The 24550-nt window shown below is 41.3% G+C and overlaps 1 protein-coding gene across 10 annotated transcripts in view; it reads left to right on the top strand.

Annotated features, from left to right (window-relative positions):
• The window catches only part of NAALADL2 (N-acetylated alpha-linked acidic dipeptidase like 2), a 1451400-nt gene that overhangs the window by 799257 nt on the left and 627593 nt on the right, over positions 1 to 24550 (top strand). The window lies entirely within an intron of this gene.

The raw sequence follows: 24550 nt of genomic DNA, 5'->3' as shown, positions 1-24550 counted from the left end.
GCACCTTTCCACTCACTGACTGTTTTAGTGCATAGACAATGCTGTCTTTCACATGCCGGTGGAGGGCAGGGATGGCTTTTCGAGAAAAGAAGTGCCGACTGGGTAGGTCATAGCGTGGGACAGCGTAGGCCATGTGGTCGCGGAAAGCTTTGCTTTAAACCAAACGGTAGGGCATCATCTCTAATGAGATTAGTTTGGCAATGTAGATGTTCAAACAAAGTGTACGCAGATGAGAGGATGAGTACTTTCTTGTCCTACTCAGAGTGTCTGGTAGGGTGAGCTGGACTGGAGAGCTGCATATGGGGGAAGCAGCGGTGGACCGGACGGAGTGAGAGGGGGTTGGTGATGGTATTGGTGGTGATGGCCTAGATTCAGTGCTGTGTTGCAAAACCATTGTGATTCCCTGAGTGCTTTGGCCTTGTGACGACACCTCCACATTTAGTGCTGGTGGTGTGCTGAACGGTGGCGGTGGTCTTACAGTGGGGGGAATTGATGGAGCGTTGCTGGCTACCTTCAGTCGGAGCAGGTGCACATGTGCTACCTGAGGTTTTGTAGTCCATCCATGCTTGCAAGTGCATGTTGATTAAATGTCTAAGCATGCAACTGGTAATCAAATTTCTGAGTTGTTTACCTTGGCTAAAGGTCCTTCTGCACTTCTTAAAGGTAACCTTTGCCTCATCAGTAGGATTTTGGACAAAGGAGTGCCACACTGCACTCTTCCTACTATGGTATACATTTTCTGGCCTTGCATGCCGTGTTAAGTTGACCGTCTGGTCAAGCTGTCCTGCAACTCTTTTAGTTTTTGTTCCACGTTTTTGGACAGCTACAGGCCTGGCAGATAACCACTGCTGCGATGTCAATGCCTGCTGCGGATCCTTCTCCTTATCTGAACCATTGCAGCGCCACCCTCCTCCCCCAATGGATGCCAATCTGGGTCAAGAACTGGGTCATCCATCACCTCCTCTTCAAAGTCATCTGCACCTTCCTCTTTACCTTCCTCTGTGTCACCGTGTAAGGTGGTATAGTATGCGGGAAGGGGCACCTGAGTTTCATCAGGGTCAGATTCTGGCTCAAGAGACTGCGAGGGAAATGTAGTGCTCTTGGTCGAAGTACCAGCAGGATCATCTAGCAGTGGCTGTGCATCAGTGCACTCCATGTCAGATTCATCTTGGACTGGGGAATTCTGGATTTGACTGGATAACCCAGACATGGTATGTGAAAAGAGCTCCATAGAGTAATCTAAAGTATGGGCTGCTGCATCCTTAACTTTTGGTAGAGGTGAAGGACACAAGGAAAGCTGTTTTTCCTGACCAGAACCCTGCACTGCCGACTCTGTGCTTGCAGGTTTCAAACGTTCAGAAGAGGTGGCAATAGAGCTGGTGGCTGTTTCGGCAATCTACGTCAAAATCTGTTCCTGATGCTCCGGCTTTAAAAGCGGTTTTCCTACTCCAAGAAAAGGCAACCTTACAGGCGTTTTTGGGCTAGTCAATGATGCAGGCTCAACACCTCCTGCCTTAGCTGCTATTGTGCTTTTGCAGAACCAGCCGATGCACCACCACCATCAGTACCAGCTGCGCCCCCCTGCCCACGTCCGCGGACTCTTCCACCATACTTCCTCATGTTTGGGAAAATGTACCAAAAATACCAGCAGAGAGATTGTACTGTATGAGGAGCGTCCAGCTGTGTAAGGTGTATTAAAGAAATGAAATCTATGTATATGTTTTGCTAGTCACAGACGCTCTCACAGTATGTATTGGACCGTAATCCAACAAGCAGATATACGGAACTGTATCAGAAGTGTACAGCTGTTTACGTTTTTTGTGTAACTAACAATCTCCGTCTTTGTATTTACAGAGTGTCACACACACACACTCTGACTCTGTATAAATGTGACTGTAATGCAAACGGCAGACTTACAATACTGTTTGAGAATCGGACAGCTCTATACAGTGTCTGTTTGGAAAATTGTCAATCTCTGTCTATTTGTATAGGGACTGACACACACTGTCACTGTCTAGTTTTGACCGTAATCAGCAGATATACGAAACTGTTTGAAAAGCGGACAGCACTCTAAGGTGTAGGTCTGGAAAAACAGAAAAACTCCTCGCCTTTTTCTTCCAGAGTCACACCCAGATAGCTTCTATTTGTCCGTGATACCAGCCGGCACATGGCAGAAGTAAGACGGCGGTCGCTGGTCACAGCCTTTTATACCCACTGAGATGCCACACAAAGCCAGCCAATCACTTAAATGCCCTTCTCTAAGATGGTGGTGGCCGCTGCCCATGTCATCGCGTTGCCCACAGTGTGCGTCCACCTTCATTGGCTGAGAAAAGGCACTGGAAGCATTATTTGAAATGTGACTTTGGCTCTCTGATCGGAGACCTCATGGCCGACCTCACGGTATGGTCGAGTTTCAATTGGCGAAACCTGACTTTAGCTAAAGTCGGCTATTTTTGATTTTGACCAACCCGTTTCGCTCAACTCTACTGGTGAGCTGCCAAACAGACAGCTTCACCAGCGATCATCACCAGTGAAGCCGAGCGCGTGGCGTCGCTGTGTACTTTAGTTACCAGCGCGCTGATGCAGGGAGCTGGTAACTAAGGTACAAATCGGGTTTCTAAGGGGCGTGCATCACTTAGAAACCCGATGTGTACCTTGGTTACCAGCTCCTTGCATCAGCGCGCTGGTAATTAAGGTACACGTCGGGTTTCTAAGCACCGCCCGCTGATCGCTGGTATCCCGCCTGTCACATGCAGTGCTGGCCAGCGTGAGACCAGCGATCAAAAAAAGTCCTGGCTATTCCAGGACGATCAGCGATAAACTGCAGGGGGGGACGGTCGCTGGTCAGTGTCACACACAGCGATATCGCTGGTGAGATCGCTGTTACGTCACAAAACTTGTGTGTGTGACGGGGGCTTTGATTTGCTGTGGTTTTGACGCTGCATATTTTAGATGACAGCGTTTTGGAAGGGCCAAAAATACACTGCATCCAAAATGCTGCTACTTCCTCATGGTGGGCACAAAGCCTGAGAGGAAGAAGTCTCAGTAGTCATCCATTTAATAGACATCACACAGACAAAACAAAGATTAATGTTTTAACTTACATTGCCACTATTCCCATTTATATGGGCACAGTCACTCCAAAGGAAGTGTTTGAGGAGCAGAACTCTAATTTCAAGTACTATTTTGAGCCATGAATAGTGTGAATATTTTTTTGTTTTCCTATTTATCCATTTGCACATTTTTGTAAAGTCACTTTTTAATTTTCAGCATTTTGTTTTTCATTTAATTTGCCACTGTAAAGTCTAGAGTTTCCAGATGTTTTTGCCTGATTCATCATTTTCAACTTACGATAATGTCAAAAAAATTTGTCAGAAATGTAATCCAGCCCTCTTGACCCTAAAGTGATTTTATGTAGTCTTTACATTATTGGCACAATTTTGTGAGATTTTAGAGAAACATGACTTTTTGCACTAAAACATTGCAAAACAGGTTAAAAAAAGTAAAGCATTTTTTATTGTGACTTTTTTTACCGATAAACAAAAAGTGACTTAATGGGGTATTGCCAGTACCAGAGTAGTCTCGAAAGCTTGCAATTTGTTACCATCTTTTCAGTTAGCCATTAAAAGGTATCAGTCACTGAGGACTCTCAATTCTTTATATTTTTGGAGTATTCTAAAGTTATTAAATTGTTTTAATTAGTTAAACAGTATGAAAATAACTAAGTTTGCAAAAGGTTTGCTTTTTCTATCTGGTGACAGCTTGTATCTTTTATAGAGTACATCTTGTCTTCATGGAGCTTGGCCTCTAGACCCTGGCCAAGAGTCCACAGTGGGTACATTCCAGGATATGAGTTAACTCTTAAAATCCCAGCTAGCTCTCTCCAGCCCATTGATTTATTTACAGCAATTGTCTGCTCATCTCCTTCAGCTTCAGATAAGGGATGCAGCTATCAAACTTGCAAAATCATCTGCCCACATCTTTCTGACCAGGTCTTCTAATTCCTAGCCCTCTTCTTTTGCAGTCCAGAGCTTAAGGCCCCATCACACACCGCGATCTTGCTAGCGAGATTGCTGATTTTGTGACGTTCCAGAGATCTCGCAAGCAAGATCGTCGTGTGTGACGGGGATCAACGACCTCCCCCCGCCAGGTATTGCTGTCGCGGTGCTGACGCGCGTCACTTAGCAACCCGATATTTACCTTAGAGACCAGCGCCCTCGCTGGTGCTGATTGCTGGTAAAGCTGCCTGTTTGGCTTATTTGATGCCCTTGGGGGATCAAAGTGCTCACCACACATCTAGAAAAGTTCCTTGGGGGGTCTAGTTTCCAAAATTGTGTCATTTATGGCTTTTTTTTTACTCTTTAGGTACATCAGGGGCTCTCCAAATGCGACATGGCTTCCGCTTTCGATTTCATCCAGTTTTGCGTTCAAAACCTCAAATGGTGCTCTTTCCCTTCTGTGCCCTTCCATGCGTCTAAACAGTGGTCTTTTTCAACACATGGGGTATCATTTACTCAGGATAAATTGCACAACAAATATTGTGGTTTGCTTTTTCCTAATAACCTTGACAAAATAAAAAAAAATTGTGTCCAAATAAAATTTTTGTGAAAAAAGTTAAATGTTCATTTTTTCCTTCCACATTGCTTCAATTATTGTGAAGCACTTGAAGGGTTAATAAACTTTTTGAATGCCGTTTTGAGCACCTTGAGGGGTTCAGTTTTTAGAATGGTGTCACTTTTGATATTGGTATTTTCTGTCATATTGACTCCTCAAAGTGACTTCAAATGTGAGGTGGTCTCTAAAAAAAGGTTTTGTAAATTTTGTTCAAAAAAGTGAGAAATCGCTGGTCAAATTTTAATCCTTATATCTTCCTAGCAAAAAAATTGCTTCAATAATTGTGCTGTTGTAAAGTAGACTTGTGGGAATTGTTATTTACTAACTATTTTGTGTGACATAATGCTCTGATTTAGTGGCATAAAAACTAAAAGTTTTTTTTGCCAAAGTTTCATTTTTTTCACAAATAAGCAAAATAAATTTTGAAGACATTTTACTACTATCATAAAGTACAATATGTCATGAAAAAACATTCTCAGAATCAGTGGGATACTTCGAAGTGTTCCCGAGTTATAACAACATAACTTGGCAGTGGTCAGATTTCAAAATGAAGGCCTAGTCATTAACCTACAAAATGGCTTTGTCCTTAAGGGGTTAAAGGCTGTTATAGTGTCTGCCATTACTACCTCTTGTGGTAGGGCATTCCAAAGTCTGACTGCTCTAATGGTAAATAAATTTTTCCTATTTAGCTGTCGGAATCGCCTTTCTTCCACACGCAATGAGTGCCCGCTGGTCCTTAGTATGGTCCTTGGAAAGAATAAATCATGTGCCAGTTGTTTATACTGACCACACACATATTTATTCAAATAAATGAAATCCCCTCTGAGGCATCTTTTTTCTAAGCTAAACAAGCCCGACTTTTTCAACCTCTCATCATACGAGAGGCCTTCCATTTGAAAGAGTATTCTCAAGCATCTCTGTGCAATCAGTCAGTGAAAATCAGACAGCACACTGATGCAACTCGGTTGGCATTTGTGTGCTGATTTTTTCACTAGAATGGATGAGATTGGATGGCATTTCACACCAAAGTAGGACATTTTTTCTTTATGCAGACTTTTGGTTGGCAAAAATATAATTTACCTATTTATCATACCATTGAATATAAGTAAAGATGACTTGATCAAGCAAAAATTTAATTCACCCATTTGTGCGGATTTCATCAGGAAATTTAATTTGCAGAGAAGTTATTTTCTATGAATAAAGGATCTCTATAGACCAGTGGTCCCCACACTTTTTCAAATAATTTTATTGGTTTTCAGTAATTAAACAGGGTAAGGGAAGGAAGGTAGGAAGGGAGGAAAGGGAATGGGAAGTAATGAACCTTGTACAGGTACGGAAAAAATTTAAAACTAGAGAACCCACAAATAGGCATTAAATAGCATATAGCAAATAACAACATAAAAGGAAAAGAAAATCGCCAATCCTTATTATGGGGTAACATTCTTGGAAGGAGATACAACATCCAGGTACTACAACGGCCATGTTTAGGCCTCAAAATATAATGCCTCTTAATAGGTCTATTTGATATGGAATTTGTTGTTCCAAGTCTTCCATTTTTTTGTATATTTGTGGATGTGATTGTTGTTAATCGCAAATCTGAGTTCTAAATCACTATGTTGGCCTATCTTATCAAGTATGTCCGAAAAATTAGGAACCTCGACTTTCTTCCACCATTGTGCTAACATGGTCTTAGTCACTAAGAGGATGTGTATGATAATGTATCTTACCGAATCATCAAACTGTTCCATGTCTAATGAAAGAAGTGCTCTTTCAGGCGTAATTGTGAAGTCCTTAACAATGAGGTTAATGTGCTGTGTGACCAGGAACCAGAGGTTTTTGATCTTTGAGCAATGCCAAAATATATGGTAGAGGTTCCTTTGATGTCCACAGCCTCTCCAGCACAAGGAAGATAATTCTGTGTTAAAATGTGATAACCTTGTCGGGGTATAGTACCACCTATTTAACAGTTTAAAATAACCCTCGTGAAGACCCATTGATATGTTGGAATTGTAATTGAATTTGATGGCATCGTTCCAATTCTCGAGACGGATATCAGCACCTAAATCGGACTCCCATCTCTTCATGTATGTTTTTGTGGCTCGTTAGGTCCTTGACGACAGATCTATACAAATTACGCAGACTCCAGAGGTTTTTATTTTTAAGGTTGCACATCAGTGAAGTTAGCATTTCATAATTTAAAGTCTTCCCTTTTATGATTTTCAAAATTCTGTCTTTCAACATGGTGTAAAAGACCAGCTCAGGTGATGGTAGATTATATTTAGCCTTTATCTCACTGAATTTCAAGAACTCCACTTCACTAAAAGCATCCCCCACCGTTTTGATTCCAGATTTCCCCCATACCTCCGGCATCGGGAGATCATCCATCAGTGCAAATGAAGATAGGGGTAGTTTTAAGATTTGCTCTGCTTTTTTGATATTTTTAGTCGGCTTAATGAGTTCCCTCAAGGCTGAGATTATCGCCCAAAATATAGGATGTGATGAGTTCGCACTGTGCTTTTGCAGAAGGAAGTAAAAGAAAAGCTTTCGCGTGGAACCTCTATCACTAGCATCTCTCTCCAAGCCATACCAAGCCGGATGTGTCATGTTTTCCATAAACCAGTGCCAGCTCTGTTTAATAAGTGAGGCCTGATAATAAGCCTATATGTTGGGCAGTCCTGTGCCCCCATGTTTTTTATTTTTATAAAGTAAGTCTTGCAGATATTCTTGGTTTCTTACCTTTCCAAATAAATAGTCGGATGAGCTCTTGAATTTTATCAATGGATTGTCGTGGAAAGCAAACTGGCAAAGTCCTAAATATGTATACAATTTTGGGAAGGATAAAGGCTTTGACTGCCAGTATCTTCCCAAAAATGGAAGTCTCTAACTGAGCCAAAAAGGATAGATTGCCTGTAATAGTCTTTATAATGCTGTCTAAATTGGCCCTAACTGTGGCTTGGATTGATCCTGCTATTCTAATCCCTAGATAGACAATCTTTCTCCTCAGCAGTTTTTAGTGGCTCCCCCGTTGCTAGTCGCCTCTGATCTGGTCCTTTGTGAGGCTGTATAGTGCTGTTCTTGGCCGATTCCGGGGTCTGGTCCTAGAAGTCCGGTGGTATCCCTCCACCCTTCAGCTCCTTGGCAAAGAAACAGTCCCCGTCGGTGTCTTTGCTTTCCTCTTCAGCGTGCCACACTAGAATAAGTCAAGGGAAGCTCCTCTGTCCCCGCTAACCTCACCCTGATGTTACAGCAGTCAGAATTCAGTGGCACTCAGGTGTAATCAGCAGGAATGAACATGCAGGAGTCTGTATCCCTCCGCCACAGCCACACTGTTATCCTCCACACACCACAGACAGAAAGCCATGCAGACAGCTGGATTTACATTGTGCCATACTGGGGGGTCCCAAATAAAGTCTTGTACCAATAATGATCTTCAAGATCAATCCTGGCTTCAGTAAAGCTTGCGCTGGCACTCCGGTCTCTTCACAGGAGGGCAGATGATGTGGGGTGATGTCCCTCAGCTTCTGCTGCACCGCAGCCATCCAGACTTTTAAAAGCTTATTTCTTCAGTCCTCTTTGGACCAGAGTCCTGCTTTTTGTCTCAAAATGGGCACCCAAACTTCATAAATAAAATAGGGTCCAGCAAGGTTATTTTAGTTAACCCTATGCACGCTTATTTTGTAGCTTTAGAATGTGACTTTGGGAACTTAGAGCTCCTGCTGCCTACATGCCCAGAGCCCAGGCCACGCCCCGTCCCCACACTTTCTGACCTTGACAGCCACATTCATCTTTGAGAGAAGGTCGCAAGCCACATTAAGGTCTAAGAGGGAGTCACGAGCAACATTGAGTTCATGCCCCATCACAGTAACAATACACAGATCCCCAATTACTAGTATAATGACAGAAAAATATTCAGGATTGAGAGTCCTCAGTAGTTGATACCTTTTAATGGCTAACTGAAAAGATGGTAATACATTGCAAGCTTTCGAGACTACTCAGGTCTCTTCATCAGGCTAGACTAATACAAAATCTGAAGTCACATATTTATGCACAATACAGCCTAGAAAAAATGCAATAGATAAGACAAGTGACGTGAAGCAGAACTATCAATATGGGAGAGGGAGAAACATAAATATAAACATTGGACCAGTTTATAGATAAGGAGTCTGGATGTTTTATGGTCCTCTGATTGGGGTCTAGTTCTGTGTTGCCCCGCAAGGTTTTAAAAGGAAATTCCTTAATTGATGTAAAAAGACATAAATCCATGCGACACATTCATTCCAGCACTGAGAGTGTCAAAGTTCGTCATAAATTTGTACTCCCAAACTCGTCTCTCTCTCTGAGATGTGAAGTTACCTTTCAATACCAGTAATTTCATATCCATGCTGCTGTGATCAGGGATACAGAAATGTTTTGCCACAGGTAGATCCATTCTTTTTTCTCTTATTGTGTGACGATGAGCATTCATCCTTGTTCTAAGCTTTTGCCCTGTCTCCCCCACATACAGACCCCCAGTTGGACATTTAGTACAAATAATTAAGTACACCACATTAGATGTAATGCAGGTGAAAGTACCTGGGATCTTGTAGTCCTGATGTGAGTTGGGGATCTTTATCTTGTCCGTGGTCATTATAAATGGACAGGTTTTACATTTTTTCTGGTTGCACGGAAAGGTTCCTGCAGCTGTTGGAGAGGACAGGGAGCTTCTGACAATGATGCTTCTTAAATTTGGGGGCTGCCTAAAACACAGCAGTGGGGGTCTGGAAAAATGGATTTTAATCGGGCATCTTTTTGTAGTAAAGGTTGTAATTTCCGTGCAGCTCCCCTTAGCACCTCCAGATTTGGGTTGTAGGTGACTACTAGAGGCACTCGGTTATTTTCTTCTTTAGCTTTGTAATGTAGCAGGTGATTCCTTGACAATCTGGTGGCTCTTGTAATTTGGTTTTCAATTGTTCTTGGATGGTAACCCTGATTCAAAAAGGTCTTTTTGAGGCGACCAAGGTGTTTGTCTCTATCCATGGGGTTGGAACATATACGATTGTATCTGATGGCTTGGCTATAGATAATAGAGTTCTTTATGTGTTTTGGATGGAAACTGTCCCATTTAAGGTATGTTGGACGGTCGATTGGCTTCTGATACAGGGATGTCTCTATTTCATTGTTTTTTAGCTTAATGATGGTGTCCAAAAAATTAATCTCGGTACTGGAGTAGTTGAGTGTTAAATTGATGGTGGGATGAAATTGATTAAACTGTTCGTGGAACGTCTTTAGCTGTTGCTCAGACTCCGTCCAGATTATTAAAATATCATCAATGAAGCGGTAGTAGGCCAGGGGCCTGATGGGGCATGAGGACAAAAAATCGCTTTCAAGCTTGGCCATGAAAAGATTTGCATACTGTGGAGCCATTTTACTTCCCATAGCTGTGCCAGTCTCCTGTAGATAGATCCTGTTGTCAAATTCAAAGTAATTGTGGGTGAGGATGAATTTTATAAGTTTCACCACAGCATTAGCATCAGTCCCTGTGTTTTCCATGAAGAATTTGCAGGCATGTAAACCATCTTGGTGTGGGATATTAGAGTACAAAGATTCCACATCCATGGTGGCCAGGATGGTTCCTTCTGGTAGAGGACCTATTGCTGCTAGTTTATTCAATAGGTCAGTTGTGTCCTGAATGTAGCTGGATGTATCCTTCACCAGTGGTTTAAGAATACCCTCTACCCATCCAGATACCTGCTCAGTGAGGGTGCCCACACATGAAATAATTGGTCTTCCTGGATTTCCAGATTTGTGGATTTTGGGAAGCATGTAGAATGTCCCTATTCTTGGAGTCTCTGGTATCAGGTCATCGCCAGCTCTTATGGACTGGTCAGGCAGACAAGAAACCAACTTGTTTAGTTCCTTGTAATAGTCCTGTGTAGGATCCGACTCCAATTTTCTATAGTAGAATGTGTCCATAAGTTGCCTGTTTGCTTCCTTCATGTAGTCTGACGTATTCATCATGACTATTGCACCTCCCTTGTCAGCAGGTTTAATGATGATTTCTTTGTTGGTTTTTAAAGACTGTATGGCCTTTCTCTCCTGGGCACTGATGTTGGATGCTTGTCTCCTGTTAGTGTCTATGATTGTGGATTTTATCAAATGTCTGAAGGAGTCTATATATTTATCCAAATGAGGGTTGCGTCCAGGTGGAGGTGTCCAGTCTGACCTTTTCCTAGTTGTTACGATCCCTTTTCCTTCGGTCTGAGTGTTTTCTGAATCTTCTGTATCATTGAAATATTCCCTCAGGCGCAGTCTCCTGAAATACTGTTCCATATCACTGCAGAGTTCAGTTTTATCTAGGGCCTTAGTGGGACAAAATGAGAGTCCTCTAGAAAGCACGGCCAGTTCCACTTTGTTGGGTTTATAATCTGAGAGGTTGATGACACAGTTAGATGCTTTTGTGTCTGGAATGGAGTGGTTGTCCAAGTTGTCAGGTTTTGGATTTGTTTTGTATCTGTTTGTATAGAGTCCTGGATTGAGACGCAGTCTGTGTAGTTTCTTTTCCTTGTTATGAACCAGAAAGGTCCGTAGTTTGTTGTAGTATTGTTGTAATTTTTGCTCTGTGCTTTCTGTAAGTGTTTTCCTCAGAGTTTCAAATTGCCCCTGGACTTTACTCCTTATGCTGTAGCAGACATGTAAAAGGTGGTTCCTTAGTCTCTCAGAAGTCCTGTGACAAAGGTTTTGTGCATAATGGGTATTGTAGGTATGAAGAATTGGGTTTGTAATCCAGAGTCCTTTGGGAATTAGATTCTCCTTTTTGCATTTAGATAAGAAAAAAATGTCGCTGTCCATTTGTGCATGTTTCTTCAGAAGTGGTTTTAGTTCCATAAAGATGCGGTACATTCTGGTATCCTCCATTTTGATACAGGAAAGATGTATATCTTTGTACCGTGTTAGCCAGTGGATAGAAAAATATTCAGGATTGAGAGTCCTCAGTAGTTGATACCTTTTAATGGCTAACTGAAAAGATGGTAATACATTGCAAGCTTTCGAGACTACTCAGGTCTCTTCATCAGGCTAGACTAATACAAAATCTGAAGTCACATATTTATGCACAATACAGCCTAGAAAAAATGCAATAGATAAGAGAAGTGACGTGAAGCAGAACTATCAATATGGGAGAGGGAGAAACATAAATATAAACATTGGACCAGTTCATAGATAAGGAGTCTGGATGTTTTATGGTCCTCTGATTGGGGTCTAGTTCTGTGTTGCCCCGCAAGGTTTTAAAAGGAAATTCCTTAATTGATGTAAAAAGACATAAATCCATGCGACACATTCATTCCAGCACTGAGAGTGTCAAAGTTCGTCATAAATTTGTACTCCCATTGTACACTCATTTATAATGACCACGGACAAGATAAAGATCCCCAACTCACATCAGGACTACAAGATCCCAGGTACCAATATGTGACGAACAGCCCACGGCCGTTCGTCCACTTACGGGCGACGACTAACGGGGGTCCCGCTGCCACCCAAAACGCGACGGACAGCGGACCCTGTGTCACCACTATATCACAATCCCACCACTGACACCGGTGTATCAGCGGACGGAGGGACGTGACACAATGCCGGCACACGGCTATCACAGGCGCAGTGGGGCTTATCTTAGTTATCCCACCACTGGCACCATGTGACAAAAATATCCAGCAAGCTAATCTCGCTCAACAATTTGCCGCAGGGGGAGTTTAATTTGGATGCCCCACCACTGCTATCAATCTTCCAAGTACTGCGGGGATTTGTGTATATCCCACTTTCTCAGTTCCACCTTGGAACTCGCAGCTCTCCGGCGCCCCCCTTACCCTCAGGTCAGTCTTTATGGAACTAAAACAACTTCTGAAGAAACATGCACAAATGGACAGCGACATTTTTTTCTTATCTAAATGCAAAAAGGAGAATCTAATTCCCAAAGGACTCTGGATTACAAACCCAATTCTTCATACCTACAATACCCATTATGCACAAAACCTTTGTCACAGGACTTCTGAGAGACTAAGGAACCACCTTTTACATGTCTGCTACAGCATAAGGAGTAAAGTCCAGGGGCAATTTGAAACTCTGAGGAAAACACTTACAGAAAGCACAGAGCAAAAATTACAACAATACTACAACAAACTACGGACCTTTCTGGTTCATAACAAGGAAAAGAAACTACACAGACTGCGTCTCAATCCAGGACTCTATACAAACAGATACAAAACAAATCCAAAACCTGACAACTTGGACAACCACTCCATTCCAGACACAAAAGCATCTAACTGTGTCATCAACCTCTCAGATTATAAACCAAACAAAGTGGAACTGGCCGTGCTTTCTAGAGGACTCTCATTTTGTCCCACTAAGGCCCTAGATAAAACTGAACTCTGCAGTGATATGGAACAGTATTTCAGGAGACTGCGCCTGAGGGAATATTTCAATGATACAGAAGATTCAGAAAACACTCAGACCGAAGGAAAAGGGATCGTAACAACTAGGAAAAGGTCAGACTGGACACCTCCACCTGGACGCAACCCTCATTTGGATAAATATATAGACTCCTTCAGACATTTGATAAAATCCACAATCATAGACACTAACAGGAGACAAGCATCCAACATCAGTGCCCAGGAGAGAAAGGCCATACAGTCTTTAAAAACCAACAAAGAAATCATCATTAAACCTGCTGACAAGGGAGGTGCAATAGTCATGATGAATACGTCAGACTACATGAAGGAAGCAAACAGGCAACTTATGGACACATTCTACTATAGAAAATTGGAGTCGGATCCTACACAGGACTATTACAAGGAACTAAACAAGTTGGTTTCTTGTCTGCCTGACCAGTCCATAAGAGCTGGCGATGACCTGATACCAGAGACTCCAAGAATAGGGACATTCTACATGCTTCCCAAAATCCACAAATCTGGAAATCCAGGAAGACCAATTATTTCATGTGTGGGCACCCTCACTGAGCAGGTATCTGGATGGGTAGAGGGTATTCTTAAACCACTGGTGAAGGATACATCCAGCTACATTCAGGACACAACTGACCTATTGAATAAACTAGCAGCAATAGGTCCTCTACCAGAAGGAACCATCCTGGCCACCATGGATGTGGAATCTTTGTACTCTAATATCCCACACCAAGATGGTTTACATGCCTGCAAATTCTTCATGGAAAACACAGGGACTGATGCTAATGCTGTGGTGAAACTTATAAAATTCATCCTCACCCACAATTACTTTGAATTTGACAACAGGATCTATCTACAGGAGACTGGCACAGCTATGGGAAGTAAAATGGCTCCACAGTATGCAAATCTTTTCATGGCCAAGCTTGAAAGCGATTTTTTGTCCTCATGCCCCATCAGGCCCCTGGCCTACTACCGCTTCATTGATGATATTTTAATAATCTGGACGGAGTCTGAGCAACAGCTAAAGACGTTCCACGAACAGTTTAATCAATTTCATCCCACCATCAATTTAACACTCAACTACTCCAGTACCGAGATTAATTTTTTGGACACCATCATTAAGCTAAAAAACAATGAAATAGAGACATCCCTGTATCAGAAGCCAATCGACCGTCCAACATACCTTAAATGGGACAGTTTCCATCCAAAACACATAAAGAACTCTATTATCTATAGCCAAGCCATCAGATACAATCGTATATGTTCCAACCCCATCGATAGAGACAAACACCTTGGTCGCCTCAAAAAGACCTTTTTGAATCAGGGTTACCATCCAAGAACAATTGAAAACCAAATTACAAGAGCCACCAGATTGTCAAGGAATCACCTGCTACATTACAAAGCTAAAGAAGAAAATAACCGAGTGCCTCTAGTAGTCACCTACAACCCAAATCTGGAGGTGCTAAGGGGAGCTGCACAGAAATTACAACCTTTACTACAAAAAGATGCCCGATTAAAATCCATTTTTCCAGACCCCCCACTGCTGTGTTTTAGGCAGCCCCCCAAATTTAAGAAGCATCATTGTCAGAAGCTCCCTGTCCTCTCCAACAGCTGCAGGAACCTTTCCGTGCAACCAGAAAAAATGTAAAACCTGTCCATTTATAATGACCACGGACAAGATAAAGATCCCCAACTCACATCAGGACTACAAGATCCCAGGTACTTTCACCTGCATTACATCTAATGTGGTGTACTTAATTATTTGTACTAAATGTCCAACTGGGGGTCTGTATGTGGGGGAGAAAGGGCAAAAGCTTAGAACAAGGATGAATGCTCATCGTCACACAATAAGAGAAAAAAGAATGGATCTACCTGTGGCAAAACATTTCTGTATCCCTGATCACAGCAGCATGGATATGAAATTACTGGTATTGAAAGGTAACTTCACATCTCAGAGAGAGAGACGAGTTTGGGAGTACAAATTTATGACGAACTTTGACACTCTCAGTGCTGGAATGAATGTGTCGCATGGATTTATGTCTTTTTACATCAATTAAGGAATTTCCTTTTAAAACCTTGCGGGGCAACACAGAACTAGACCCCAATCAGAGGACCATAAAACATCCAGACTCCTTATCTATGAACTGGTCCAATGTTTATATTTATGTTTCTCCCTCTCCCATATTGATAGTTCTGCTTCACGTCACTTGTCTTATCTATTGCATTTTTTCTAGGCTGTATTGTGCATAAATATGTGACTTCAGATTTTGTATTAGTCTAGCCTGATGAAGAGACCTGAGTAGTCTCGAAAGCTTGCAATGTATTACCATCTTTTCAGTTAGCCATTAAAAGGTATCAACTACTGAGGACTCTCAATCCTGAATATTTTTCTATCCACTGGCTAACACGGTACAAAGATATACATCTTTCCTGTAGTATAATGACAGAATTCACACCAAGGCAGTATACCAAAATCTAGAGGTTCCCACAATACCTCCATCCAGTATTCTCACATCAATCACTCCCTCTACATTTGCATGTGGCTTTATGCACCTCCTCGAACAGGTAACATCATCCGGTCTCCAGCTTACCATACTTAAATTATCTCAAAACCCCCAAGGTCACAATATAAACATTCAGATCTGCTCTTTTGCTCAGGGCTACTCAGAAAATTCACCATCTGGAGACCTGTTCTTCATAGATGTTTGCTAGACCTGGTGCTAATGCTCCAAAACTGTCAGGCAGTCACAAGCCAAACATCATGGGCTGGCGAGCCACAGTTTGGGTATACTTGCTATAGAGCCTAGAATATAACTGTAACATGCAAAAAATAAAACAAATATTTATGCTTTATTCTCACCTGACTGGGCCTTTCACTTTACAATGTTACCTGTCCGGTCATAGTCACATCTTCTGATCCCTGCTGCAAACACTGAAATCTATGGGCATCTCACTCTGATCTGGGACTTCCAGTTCTTTTGAGACCCGGGTAGGTCCTGTAAAAGCACACAAAAGTTTACTTTCTTTACTTATATTACTTATTTCCCCTTCCACTGCCTCCTGATCTCATAATCAACTATGCAACAGCAGTTCAAATCCAACTTAGCCAGAACAAAATAAAAGTAAGGTGTCAGATTCCAACTAGATATTGAATTTTTTGGTGAGAGGAGGATGAGTGAGGAGCACTCAGCAGAATGAGAAACTATACAAACACAGACAGATTTTAGCAAATATATTTTACTTCAGTGCTGAATTTACAGCCACACAGCTCAGTATCAATGCATAATATCTTCCATTTTTTTGCTAGTACACTCTATGTTCTACTGTCATGGGGTTACCGTGACATTGTGGAGCCAGAAGGCCGCAGAGTCTGAGAAGAAGCACTTCTTCATTTTAAATGTTTATTTCTTCTGGCAGAACAGGGATTGATTGGCTATGTTGGAAATCCCTATGCTCACAGCTGAACTCAGTTAGCTGCCACTTTCCCCTTTATAATCTGAACTCTGTTACTGGTCCATGTCAGAGCAAGCATTTGCTGCATGGCTAACAAAGGGAGAGAAGTTCATATGAGGAGTGTTGGAGGAGTTATTTGTGACTGTTGTTTGGTTTGTATGTGTGATAATTCACTATCCTTCTCTATTTTGGTTTATCCCTTACTTCAATGCAGCAGTGCATTATATGTGAATGAATATTTTGTATGCCTGGAGTTTTCTATTAACCCTTGTTTGTGTTGCCTCATTTGTCGGGTTGGTGTACTACGGTGCACAGTAGCTCCCCCTTTTTTCTGGGTGGGGAAGAGAACAGACTGAGGGATAACTCAGGAGATAAGGCAAGGGTGGAGGCCCCGGCATCTTCACCTTCAGAATTATCCCAGGGAGTAGGGTGAGCTAAGGCACCCCCTAGTGTTAGGGACATGGAAGGAGACCCTGGTCTTGGGTCACCCAACAGCTGTGTCATGACATTTGCTCTGACCATAACCATTTTTTTCTGATCCATTAGGGATCCAATCACAGCTCTGACAGAGCAACTGCGGCAACTCAGTTTGGAGGTGGCTGATTTACACTTGGTGGTTTTGCAGCACCCTGATACATCTGGTGTGGGACTCCCATCTTCCCAGAAAACCATAGTGGAGCACAACATTGCTTTGCCTGACAGATTCTCTGGGGGTCATGTCAAGAATGCTGTGTTCTGTGAGGCCTGTAAACTACTTCAGGTTACGTCCAGTTTTCTCAGGTACAGAGGAGCAACATGTGGGGATAGTAATCTCGCTTCTCCAGGGGGACCCCCAAACATCGGCATTTTCTCTCCCATCTGAAACTCAGTCACTTCAGATGGTGGAGGGATTGTTTCTGGCACTGGGCCTTATATGTGATGACCCCGATAGTGTCTCCTTAGCTGAGTCCACACTGTGCCAACTTCAGCAAGGAGACTGGCCGGCAGAGGAATATTGCTATGAGTTCCATAGGTGGGCCACGGACACCAAGTGGAATGACCCTCGCACTCCATAGTCAGTTCTTTGAGGGGTTCATGCTAAGGGTGAAGGATACCTTAGCTTTGTATGAAACTCCTGACTCCCTTGAGACAGCCATGTCTCTGGTGAGCCAGGATGATTGTCATCTTTGTGAGAGACATAGGGAGTCACCTCTGTGTGTGAGAGGTCCAGGGTCAATTAAGGTCAGCATTGAGCCTACTGAGATATGCATGCAGGTGGGTGCGCCACCTCGCTCTGGTAAACTACCTTTTGTCCAGCGTAAGGGGCGAACATGTTTCAATTGTGGTAAAAAGGAGCATTTTGTGGGCACGTGGCCCTCCCGATCACATAGTAAACAACTGCCAGAAAGCTTTGTGGCCCTGGTTGACGTGAAGTTAGCATTAAAGAGGAGGACACTATGAGAATCTGGTCATGCCCTTTTGGGTTGACAAAGGCGCCCACCATTTTTCAACACTTTATAAGTTACATATTTAGTCACCTAGTAGGCAGATTTGTGGTGATCTGGATGAGATATTAATTTATTCACCTGACCTTCAGGCACACCAGGTAAAAGTCAGGCAGGTCTTACATATACTCCGAGAGAAAATAGATAATGTGTCAAACCTGAGAAGTGTATGTTCTCAGTTGAGGATATCCCTTTCCTAAAATATGTGCTGTCTTCCACTGGTTTTCACATGGATATGGCGAAAGTCCTGGTGGTATTGGATTGGGATCGTCCTGAGGATTTGAAGGCGTCACAAAGGTTTTTAGGTTTCGCCATCTACTACCATAAATTCATAAAGAACTTTTCAGTAGTAGCCAAACCTCTTACGGATATGAACAGGAAGGGGACAGACTTCTCCAAGTGGTCCAGTCCTGCCAGGGAGGCATTTTAATACATTGAAGAGATGTTTTTCTTCTGCGGCAATCCTTATACAGCCTGACATCTCTCAGCCTTTTATTGTTGAGGTCAATGCATCTGAGGTGGGAGTTGGAGCTGTATTGTTGCAGGGTGAGTTTCCTGCTAAAAAGCAACCATGTGCTTATTTTTCTAAAAAACTATCAACTGCTGAGAAAAATTATGACATTGGAAACAGGGAACTCTTAGCAATTAAATGGGCTTCACCCAGTTATGGTAATCATGGATCATAAGAATCTGGTATATTTTGAATCGGTGAAACTTCTATGACCTTAACAGGCAAGATGGGCATTGTTCTTTACCAGGTTTAACTTTTTTGTCACATATTGGCCGGGGAACAAAAACATAAAGGCAGATGCCTTGTCCCATTGCTTTTCTGGGGGAGGAGATAAGTGTGAACCGGTACCTATTCTTTAAAAAGGGATGGTTATGGCATCTATATGCTCTGATCTGGGAAGAGAGGTTGTTTGATGCTCAGAGGGAGGCTCCTGCTGCCTGTACACTTGGTAAACTGTTTGTTCATGTTATTGTCCATCTTAGAGTCCTCAGCAAACATCACAGTTCAGTGTTGGCTGGACATCCTGGTAATAAAACCACCGCTGATCTGCTTACTCAGCGTTTTTGGTGGCTAGGTCCTCTTCAGGATGTCCGGGAGTATGTAGCCACCTGCAGTGTCTGTGCGTGTTCTAAAACCTCTCATATTCACCAATTGGGGGCTCTCTAATCATTGGAGATTCCCAGTAGATATTGGACTTGTCAGTTGATTTTATCATGGATCTTCCCACGTTGGAATGGAATACTGTAATATTGGTGGTGGTAGATACAGAGAAAGATAAGCCGGAATCCTTCTCTGTGTGAGCTGTTTATAGGAGACCTCAAAGAATTTATTCTCCACCTCCTAGCTAAGAGAAAATGTACAATTAAAGATAGTGCCTGCAGAGGATAAAACTGTTAGAAATGCTTTATACAAGTTGAATAAGGACCAGATATAGTGATATTATTTATGAACACACAAAAAAGCTTAAACTAAAAGGTGTGTGATAAGATGTATGTGTTAACCAATAAATCATTTATGATAATAGTAACAGCAAAAATACTTTTTAGATATATAATGTAAAAATTCTATTGACCAAAAACTCTACTAAAAACATGAATCTTTATTGTTAGTACAGTGTAATGGTTTAGGCAGTTGTGCTTTCAAAAATAGCATAGAAGTATTAATAGTTATTTTTGTATCAACTAACAAAATGTTGAGTGACCATCTCAAATTTACATTAATATTTATAGAACTTGACTATCATTGTCCTTCAAAGCATAATCAATTCTTTTACATAAACTTGCAAAGTCATAGATTTTGTAGGACTGTTGTCAGGTGTACAAGTAATCAATGGAAAGAAGTGATAATGATCAACATTTTCATATGTAGGTTGAAACACTGATATCAACTGAAGCAGAAACAGCTGTGTGCTAGGCTGAAAACTGGCACTAACTAGCCAGAGTATCCCAGTTTCACTCATTTAATGTTGAGAGAATTCTGTCTAAATGCGACTTTTGTGTAAGGTTGCAAAAAAGCCATACTTTTGACATAGGGAAAAAAGGTCAAGTGAATCAACCATGCAGGAAAAATGTAAATAGTGGGTGCAGAAAGATAGCACATGCTTTGTACTAATGATGAGACAAAATTTGAAATATTTACAACATAATGCAGTTTGTGCTCTGAAGGGCTAGAGAACAGCACAATAATGAGTATCTGTAGGAAAAAGTTTGGCATGGTGGAGGTTTCTTACAAGCATTTCAGAAAATGAAGTATGATATTTGTTCATGAATGTCCTTAACGAGTGTCTTGCCACAATGACTGAGCACAGCAATTAGACACCTTATTGATGTAGAGACCTTGTATTTCAATATGCAAAAATTTGATGGCAGACAGAGGTTAGAGCATTTAATATTCAAGCTCCGTAGAAGAAATACCAATACATGGGTGATGTTGAAGATTTTAGACACAGTGGTTAGTGAAGGAAGCTAAATGCAGTAGCTGAAAGACACATCATGCTTCACTTTCAAATAGGTATGCAGTAGAGCACTCAGCTCAGAACTGGCACTAACAAGAAGATCCCAGCTGCACCCATCTAATGTTGAGAGAAATCTGGCTAAATGTGGCTTTCATGTAAGAATTCTGGCAAAAAAGCCATACTTTTTGACATGGGGAAGAAAAAGGTCAAGTCACTCAACCATGCGGAAAAATATAAATAATGGGTGAACATGCTTTGTACAAATGATCAGACAAAATTTGAAATATTTACAACAGAATGCAGTTATTTATAACAGAATGCAGTTTGTGCTCTGAAGGGCTAGAGAACAGTAAAATAATGAGTATCTGTAGGAAATAGGTATGGTGGAGGTTCCTTACAAGCATTTCAGAAAATGAAGTAGGAGATTTGGTGAGAAATAAGTGTCCTTAACGAGCATCAGCTGATTGGCTCCAAAATTTTTCTGCAGCAAGAGAATTAGCTCAAACATCCAGCCAATGTAATTAAAGGGGTTGTGTGGTCAAAATCGATAAATCTGCAATCACTTTGTGTGACAGCAGACTTATGAATCCCCCCAACGCATGCACTGTGCGCTGTAGGGATTCATTAGTTTCTGAGCCGGGACAGGAGGGTATGAATGCATTATACATACTCCCGGCCAGAGCCAGACTAATGGGTTCAGCCTTGCTACATACACTTGTTGCTAACTCCATGCACTCATTCAATGCAAGTGTATGTAGTGAGGCTATGCCCACTAACCTGGTTTTGACCATGAGTATCTAAAATGCATTATTTCTAACTATTATCAATGTAAAGAAGAATAAGGAGTCATGGAAGGAGGATACATGTAAACCTACATCTGCAAAGATTTTTGGTGAGTTCTCCAACATGTTTAAAACAACCTTCTTGCATATGTCATTCAAAACTGTCTGCAAGTGTAAGGGTGGATAGGATGATGTTCCACTCCTTTGACAGCCCCTGGTGGTTAAATGTATGAAAATGTATTTTATATGTGTTTTATTCACTGTCCTGCAGTGTATTCAATAGTTTTCTTCCAGTGCACTGCAGTAGTAACCAATGGTCACAAGATGTCCCTGTCTTCCTCCTTCCTCTTGTACAGAACTGGGTGAAAGGTTAAGTCTGGCCAGTGACAGACAGCAGGGACAGAGTCAGTGTTAACTGTAAGACAGGCTCATAGTTGGAAGGAGGATTGGGAATCTTTGGGTAGTTAGTGATTTTTTAAGAAATTAAGCCAGTTAAGTGAAGAGCATATTTCAGACTAGGAAAGAAGTGATGACACTCTCTGGTCCAATTAAACTGTGCTGGAGTGTGTGCATGTGAGAGAGAAGTAGACAGACAGAGAAGGAAAACAACTAAAAATAAGAGCTTGAGTTGTGACAGCAGAGTACTCTTATTAGGTTAGTTAGGGAAGGGAACATTTGATCAGCAACTTTGTGGCCTCCGGGAATGTGAAGTGGTAGCTAAATTTTTAGAGCTGTGGGTCCGAGAAGAGACATCAGTGAGTATGGGGGCAAATACAGTAAAGAAGGTATCCAAAGGTGTTTCATTTACGTGTCTACTGAAGAGTGTGATTAAGATGGAGAACACGGAAATGTGCATCTAAAGTGTCATTTTAAGCTGGGAACATTAGGAATCCCTAACTTTATTTGTGAAATGTCTCACCACCTTTACCTCTGAAGATGTATCGCTGTTATGTCGCTTAAAGAACAATGTTAACATTCATATTTTCTGCTTTGTGTTTCTACAACAGTTAAACACGATTATCATGAATCATGACCTGGTCTTGTCTCTCCTTTCCCTGTCTGGTCATGTCAGGGGTTAACTTTCTCTACCTCATTCCGGTGTCGGGTCTGCTAGTTCTCTGCGGTGCATCCTCCAGGCAGTGCCAGTTATATTTCCTGTCTACCGCGCCTGTAGCTGACTCTGGTGAAACCCTGATTTGTCCTGCTGCATTTAGCTTACTTTGCCCATGTCTTCTACCCATCCCTACTCTGTGTGTCCCTGTGTGTTTGGATTCCCCAGTTCACGACTCTGCTTTGGCTCTGACCTGATTCTGTTTTTTCCTTCTGGTACTTCTGCTGTGTACCAGTACTGACCTTTTGGCCCTCCTCTCTGGTATTCACCCGGCTATGCTGACTATTCTGCTGCCACCTGTGCTGGCCTCTTTGCAGTTCTGCTGGTCTGCTCTGAGTAAGATTTCTTCGCTCTCTCCACTCTGCTGCCATCTAGTGGAGTTTGCGTTACTCTGCATTTACCTGCTGCAGTGCTGCAGCATCACAATGAGTTTGATTTTATGGACTGTTGTGGTTATCCATTCATGGAGTCGAGCTGAAATACAGCCACTCAATGCATGGAGGATCAGAGGACTGGTGAAGAGCCCATGGTAACAACATCACATACATATGCTGGAGTTGACCCTGTTTTTCTATATTGTGCCGGGGTGTGGAAACTAAGTCCTTTGTCCCTGGCTACTGCCCCGGGTATGGTTACACAAGTGAACCTAGAAGAATGAATTTGGTTTAAATTGATTTTGTTTATTTGCTTTCCATTTTGTTATTGGATAAGTATTTTTTAATCCTCTGCTACATTTTTTTCAAAAGTTGACTAACACTTTGCACAGTAATATATACTGCATTAGAGTTATTACAAAAATGTTAGTTATATATGCAAGACAAATTTCATAGACTTTAACTGTCTTACACAATGTGCAATCGGAATAAAAGCACTGCATATATTTTTTTCAATAATTTACAGTATATTTAGAGTAAGACATTTTTTCTTATATGAATGTTTAACGTCCTTAGTTTAGTTCAATGGTATGAATTTAGAATCTTTTGCAATGCAAGCAAATATGTTCAGCATACATTTCATAGGGCATAGTTGGATGTCATACTGTATAAAACAAAAAAGTCCTGAATTTTAACAAATACTTTTTTTGGATTTGGGAAACATTTCTATTTTGTAAAAATGACTTACTGGTGATACGGGAAATGGTATGAGTCAGTACAGCTACCTTTATATTGTTCTTCAACCAAGCCCTTAGATCTTGTAAAAAATGTAAGCTCCTAAACCTGAAAAGATCCTGCTTTTCATTTAATCCCCTGTAGAGATTCACAGTATGACTGTAGATGAATACACAGTGCTCAATTCCTTGATAAACACAGAATGATAGGTTGTAGGAAAATTATTTTTTAAGATTTATTTTTATTTTTAAATGTAGAGAAATGGACTAATATAGTATAGTCAAACATAAATTATTTCATACATATTTAAAAAGGATTTGCCGGTTATACTGATACTGGTTTTTTTTAGAAATACTTGTAATGATTGGGAGCCCTTTCTTAGAATTTATTTTTTTTGTGCCCACTGATGTTCACTGAATGGTTTATTGAACTTGGACTAGGAAAGAAAACAATTACATTTTCACTTTGTTCACACGTTATGGCCACAAAGTTTCTTTTTCTCATGATTTTTGAAAAATAAAATGCGAAAAATGCAATTTGCAATTTCCCCTCACTTGGATTTTTTTCCTGTCTTGCAGTACACTACATGCTAAAGTAAAAGATGCTATACAAAATTACAACTCATTCCACAAAAAAACAAGCCTTCATATGAGTATATTGACCAAACAATAAAAAGTTATAGCTCTTGAAAAAAGGGGAGGAAAAACGAAATGAAAAAATGGCAAATGGTCGTTGTGTGAAGGGATTAACTAGTGTCAAGAACAAATCGCCTCAGATTTTGGTTTTGAATAATAATATAAACTTAAACGGAATGTAGTGCAGCGTTGTTCACACAGAGTGACAGATAAACGGGGACCCAAGAAAGTTCAACATAAAATGTCTTTATTCCAGAAAACTCACAAAAAACAGGTGATTGATAACCTCCCGCTCGCAATTACACTATTAAAAGACTGCAGGCAGATATAATTCCAGAAAGCATATTGGAAGATTGTATAAACTTTCAATACACACCAAAGATATCACATTTGTGGAAAAAAAAGCTAAAGATTTCAAAAACATCTGCTTTTTTAAAAAATCTGGTTGTGATTAGTATTGAATCTCAT

This window comes from Dendrobates tinctorius, unplaced genomic scaffold (assembly GCF_039654945.1).
Source record: "Dendrobates tinctorius isolate UK_male_01 unplaced genomic scaffold, ASM3965494v1 ptg000060l, whole genome shotgun sequence".
Lineage (NCBI taxonomy): Eukaryota > Metazoa > Chordata > Amphibia > Anura > Dendrobatidae > Dendrobates > Dendrobates tinctorius.
The sequence above is the reverse complement of the archived record's forward strand: the minus strand, read 5'-3'. Positions and strand labels throughout refer to the sequence as shown.